Source organism: Acyrthosiphon pisum, chromosome A1 (assembly GCF_005508785.2).
Source record: "Acyrthosiphon pisum isolate AL4f chromosome A1, pea_aphid_22Mar2018_4r6ur, whole genome shotgun sequence".
Lineage (NCBI taxonomy): Eukaryota > Metazoa > Arthropoda > Insecta > Hemiptera > Aphididae > Acyrthosiphon > Acyrthosiphon pisum.
The window spans coordinates 49,843,565-49,850,307 of record NC_042494.1 but is presented as its reverse complement, the minus strand read 5'-3'; the positions used below and the strand labels follow the sequence as shown (position 1 = coordinate 49,850,307).

The window sequence follows — 6,743 nt, the reverse complement described above, 5'->3', positions numbered from 1 at the left end:
TTTTTTTTGTACTTTAATTTATTCATCTTTATTGCAGTCGTCTTCGAAACAGTTTGAAACAATGTACATTTGGAGATTTTCAAATTTAAATGTGCGGCGGTTAGGTCTTAAAATTGATTTGTATCTGCTGAAAGAGTGTTCCACGTCAACTGAGGTTAATGGGGCATATTTCATATTTGGTATATCAGATGGTGAAAACTCAATATCCATTGATCCATTGTTTTCATTTGTATTTAGAAGAATATTTCTAATAGTTTTTATGTTTTGTAAACCAACATTTTTAGCTAGTACGTCATTTAATTTATAAGTTAATAAGTTGTTACTTTTAAAGCACTCTTCTAAAAAAAAAGAAAAGAAAAAACTACAAAAAAAAATTGTTGTATACTGCATAAATCAAATACAATATCATCGGGATAAGGAAAAATTACACCGGTCATCAAGTATCAACCCCATATTCAATGATTAGAGAAAGTATCAAACCGACAAAGTTATTCAGTAATAATATTACAAAAGTGCGAACCAAGTTTGTATACAAATAAATTATGGTTATTAAATTAGCATGGTATGAAATTATTTGTACGTGCAGTTTTAAATTATGATAATATATTTAATAATGATAAAAATATTTATTTATCGAAAAATAATTTGAATAATTCTCATGTAAAAATTATTATCATATTTATTATCATCGGTGAGCTGTCGATGAAATAAACACATACAATTATAGTAATAATACCTATTAGGTACTTGGATAGTATAAACTAATTTATTTTATCTATTTTTATACTCTTAATCAAATGGCCTCCACATCGTTCGAGTTAATTAAAATAAAGGACTTACCTATACTATCTAACTTCGAGTCTAACATGTACAAGATGATGTAGAAACCAATGGAGTGTGGTATAATTATTAATATTATTGTTATTAGAGATGGATGATCGCATCTATATTTACTAAATACTATAATGTGTATAGGAGTAGGACAGTATACTGTATAGGTATAAAAATAATTTTATAGATTCTATAGAAGCGGCTTAAAAAGTGTCTAAACAAAATATTATATTTGAGTTCCCAGATGCGGTATGTACCTATACTTTACTGAATATAATTGTATTGTAGGTACCTAGGTATTATGAAATAAAATTGCAGAGGGGACTTGATGACCAATTCCAAATATTTTTAAATTTCTAAATCTGATCTTATTACCTTTTCGCAATGTTTATATGAAAAAAATGTGAGATTTTATTTTTATTCATAATTTGTGAAGATGATTCTAAAATAATCACTAAAATTGAAGATAAAAACTAAATGGAGTGAAACAGCAGTGTAGGTACTAATACGGCACAAGCACGTACCAATGACTATTTTACAATTAATTCACAGCGTATATCCATCGCAAGTACCTATAATGTTTATTATTTAATTTCGAGAAGGTCGTGCATAATTAATGATAAACTGAAATACCATTTTTACACGTTAAATATAATATTATATACCTATATATTTATAACAACGGAAACACTGACTGTCAAGTTATATTGTGTTTTACATTTATAGTGTAAGGCATTGACCGCATTCACCTGTATTTTTTAGTTAAAGATTAATTTATTGGTGTGCAAATAAGTAATAACATCAGACGTCCAGACTACCTACTACTCTATTGTACGCGTATGCGGTATGCCTACATTTCGCCAGGTACCGAAAATGCTTATAGGTATACCTACTATATTATGTCCTTTACATTTTTAGAACGACGACAAGTGACAATAATAGGTAGGTTCCAACGGCTTTCGCATTTTGTATTTATTAAAGACAATATACAGAAATAGAAATGTAAAACATTTAAAAAAAAAATGTGTTATGTGTATAATTATTAATTATAAAAGGTTCGACAAAATTATTATCAGTGTTTCAAAGAGCTTTATTGTCAAAAATAAAAATCCAAAAACAGTTTTTATCAAACAGTACTCATTTCCTACATTGTCTATCGACTCTATCGTTGTTCAATTCGAGTAAGTACCTATAATAACATTTACAATATCATCCAATCGATTTTCCAGTTAATCCCAAACACTGCCTCTTAACAGATTATAGTGACATTTATTGAAATGTAGCGGCTATCCTCGTTTGATTTATTCCACATTCTGAGGCATTGGTGGTCAAGTACACAACATTTTACATAATCCAAAAAAAGTCAAATGTAAGAAGTATAACTACTAATTTCAAATGATCTGGGAGTCCGGTAGTTACATAGGGGAAAGGTGTACAAAGTGGCCATAGCGGGTAAAGTGGTCATGTCTTATTATTCTGTCGTAAATAAATTAATAGTTGGTTTCAACGCGTGCATTGGTTCATTGTTATCATATTTATCAACTGATAAACGAATATTGATGAAAGCATTTACCGTTTCCATTAAAAAAAAAAATTCATTTTTGGATTCTGTTGGTGTAAGATAAGATTCATGCTCTGAATAAATAATTATATTTTATAAACATAGTAATTAATATACTCAAATTATTTTTTTTCGAAATCTACATAAGTTTTTATATATTATAGAATTAGCTTAAGTTTAATTAGTTGATAGGAATAATTGTTTTTTAAATAGTAAATTAAACAATATTAAAAGGGCAAAGTGGTCACTATGGTCACAAGTTTACTCATACTTCAAATATTTTTCATTTTGACTATATTTATTTAATAATTATAATTGTATATGCATGTAAATTAATTTTTGGTGTACTTATTATATCATAAGAACTAAAAAGTCTTCTATAAACTAAATTACTACTTAACCATGTTAGCGAGACCCAAAGCTTGAACTGAAATTACTTATTTATCAAAGAAAAGTTGTAAGAATATAATATAAGTTATATTATATATATATATATATTTATGATAATATTATGAAATAATGAATAATAATAGAAATTTTAAACCGGTGGTCAAAATGGACATAGACTGACCTTTGAACACCTTGGTGGGCAAAGTGAACAATTTTGTACTTTTAAAAAAAATGAAAATAACTTTTTATTTATTTGTTTAAAATAGTCTCTGATTGAAAATTATGATTCCTGACAAGTTTAACTAGACAACCTTAAAGGTTTCATAAAAAAAAAAAAAAATCCTTAACGATGAAGCTGTGTTGAACCTTAAGGTGGCTGCTTTGGACACCTTTCCCCTATTGTTGTATGTGCTGGTTAATGCAACAGTATCATCTACAGGTAGTTCAAGGCTCAAGCGTTTCAACGAGTAGATAGGACACGTTTGAGTTTGCACCTAACTACCCAAGGTTCTCGAAGTCGATCTCCATTCTCCAGAGACCGATGAATATTTCTGTATAAAAAGTATCTTTAGTGACAAAGCTAAATTTTTTGTGAATGAAAAAGTCAATCATCATAATGGGAAAATTAGGGCTATAAAACGAAGATCGCTGGTGAACCTATTTAAATCTGTCACTCCAAGTAGGTTAGAGACGATGTATGATGGATTGGAATATCGGTTGGGTATTCGTTTTTTATCGTCAGCAGTTTGTCGCTAATCATTATGTTTATATATATATTTTAGTTATATTATCTTACAATAGATACCTATATTAGGTAGGTCAATTTCTTCCAAATATTATATTACAACGTATAAAATACGTGGCTAACACTTTTACTTTCCTTTCCGGCGTGTGCAGCTAACAGTATTTTAAAACTGTTTCCTCGTTGAATATATATTATACTGCTACGACTACACTGGTTACCGATACTTTCACTTTTTTTTGTATATATAATCCTACCAATAAATTATTAGGTATACTTCCTATAATTGTTAAAATGTAATCTCTTAGTTAAAAAGTTTGAATCTACCGAATAAACAATATTCCATAATGGATTGGATGAGACTATTAAATAAATAATATTACTATGAAAAACTGTATCATTTATTAGGTATTTAGTCACTAGTAAGATTAAAAATATATAGATAGGTATTTAGATAAAAATTAACAATATAGAAAATTAGAATAAAGTGTTTAGTCATTGCATTATGTGTATAGTTTGGTAGGTAATAATATTTTAGAACTTATTATTTATGGTATAATTTTTATACGAAAACACAATTTTTTCATTTCTGTTGGAAACACGAGGGTGGAGGGAATGTTAGGGGTTTACAATGAACGTTATTTTCTTCTATGCGCAATTACTGGTAGAAACTAAAAGGAATGTTCTAAAAGTTTAATAAAACCATTCACATAAATTGGAAGCAGTACTACATAAGACGTCCTTTCGGAATTAAGATTTAAACATGGTAGGTAGTTCAAACATTTAAAATTTTTTAGCAAGATTTTAGAAGCGTTGAAAATTTACTATAGGTTGTCCATAAATAATAATCAATTTACGTTATACACTAAAATCAGTTAATGCATTAGTATCCAAGCTTCACACCATAACGTTGTATAATGTTGATCAAACATATTCTTTCCTATCAAATTTAATTGCTCAAAATCAACTTTATTAAAATCACTCATTTCGGGGTTTAAATAAAAATTAAAAAAATAAGTTTGTAATTATGTATGTTTGAAAATCGCAATTATATTCTGATACTCATACGCGGAACACAAAATATTCCTCAGGTTGGTGTTTCACTGTTTTAGTATTAAGTAGGTAGGTAATCAAGGTTAATAATTTAACTTGTGAACATTTTAAGTACTAACTACAACAATTAAGTACTAATATAATCAGCGACGACTTGCGACGTTAATACGAACATAGTTATCCTTTACAGCAAATATTGACTAGCTACTATAGCTACTCATACCTTAAACATAACATTAAAACCTGTCGAAGTAGGTATGTACCTATATATATATTTTTTAATTTTAAATTACCTAAATATTGATATTATTTTGCAATATATATTATCATTAATGTAACCTATAAATATGTTATTTATTATTGTAAGGTACGCATGCAGTATAATATTATTTAAGTATCTTCCAAGGTCCCCTAGTTTCAAGTTGGCACAATCTAGAAATTAAAAAGGGGTGGGGTGGTTAGATGAAAACATTTATGATTATAAATCACTTCTAAATGTCAATAAGCAATAAAGTATATGTATTAAGTATAGTTTAAGTATTGCTTTATTAAGTATTGCTCAGAGAATAAACTGAAAATTAAGGTAATCTTTGAAATATATTAAGTACCTAAGGCCGAAGGCTTATAAGGACCTGACTTTAGCCCTCATATGATGGGGGGAGGGGATTGTATCCACGCCTGACGTTACACACAATAATACGTCAATACAGCATGCGTATTGAATATGTATACCTATGTACTGACTCCTAGACTAAATCAGTAAAATATACCTATTGTATAATGATAATTGACCGCACCGAATTAAAACCAACATTATTACTTATTCGATACAATGCTAATTAAATATAGAAATATGTCTACACCCTAACGAAATATCCTATCCTAAAACGGGGCAATTGGCACCAAAAAATATGTTCGTGACGCCACTGATTATAGTTCTTACTTCTTTGACATTGGTTTTCAATGGTCAAACGAAATCCGTTTTCACATATAGACTCGCATATAGAACTTTAAATTACGTATACATATAAAAACACTGAAATAACCAGTAAGCGGAAGTTTATGACTAGTTCATTGAAAATGCATATAAGCTTGTACCTATACCATACCTACTTAAAGGGTATTGTATTGGTAGAGAAAAATATACAAATTTATTAAAATAACGCACGTGGTACGATAATGATAATCTCGAGTATCTACCAAATCTCTTTGCCGAGCGCCGAGGTACGAGCAAATAAAAACGAAAAGCACAAATTTATTACCTACAATATTTATATAAACGAATTCACAACTTGTTCAATCAATAAGTACACCACATAATTCACAATAATAAACATGTACAGATAAACGCATATTGTGTAGGTACTGCAGTTAATTATTAAAAACAAAAACTTACGTTTCCCGGTGAACGTGCCAAAAACACGTAAGTATAATACACCGTATTATATCATGGAATATCGCATCGACGGGCGCACGCGGGCAGACTGCACGAGCACGGTGAGACTGCGGTCTACGGAGTGCGAACAGTACGAGATCGGTCCTCGCGCCAGACTCGGCAACAACACCAACAACAACAATAATAATATTATTATGTAAACGGCGAACAGCTGTTGTCACGCGCCGCCCTCGGGTGTACTGAAATGTTACCGAATGGTGTCGTGGTATACCTATAAAAATAATATATACACTTTAAAAAAAAAAAAATCAACACAGCAGTGGTGTGCCGGTGTGTGCAACAAAATAACTATACTAGCGCCGCGGCAGACACCCACTGCGGTTGCGCGGACGGCCGGACCGATATATTATGCATTATACAGTACTGTTACAGTGCTAGAATTGGGGGGGGGGGTGCGCAGGGGGACGGAGCTCCTCTACTATTTTTATTTTTTTTTTGCGTACCCCAACTATTTTTTTTTACTTGGACGGGGGGACGGACCAAACTAATGCCCAAAATAATTTTTATTAAAATTTGGAGTGGATCTAAATTGTTTTGTCAAAGATAAACCTAATGAATACCTAGTAAGTTTACATTTTTTAATATAAAAATATTTTTCATCCTATCTATGATTTTAACTAGTAATGTTCAACCTTTTTGACTCGCGATCCACTGTTTTTGTAACAATATTTTCACGACTCGTGTCACATTTGTAGGTCATAAAAGAAAAA

General features: G+C 30.1%; 1 protein-coding gene across 2 annotated transcripts in view; it reads right to left on the bottom strand.

Annotated features, from left to right (window-relative positions):
- Positions 1-6,214, bottom strand: part of LOC100169469 (short-chain dehydrogenase/reductase family 16C member 6) — a 27,881-nt gene extending 21,667 nt beyond the window's left edge. Inside the window, exon 1 of one of the 2 annotated variants that reach the window (XM_003240694.4) lies at positions 5,974-6,214. The gene's annotated coding sequence lies outside the window, so the exon portion shown is untranslated. The remainder of the gene's footprint in view (positions 1-5,973) is intronic. The other variant, XM_001951062.5, reaches the window with a different exon arrangement.
- Between the last annotated feature and the right edge of the window lie 529 nt (positions 6,215-6,743).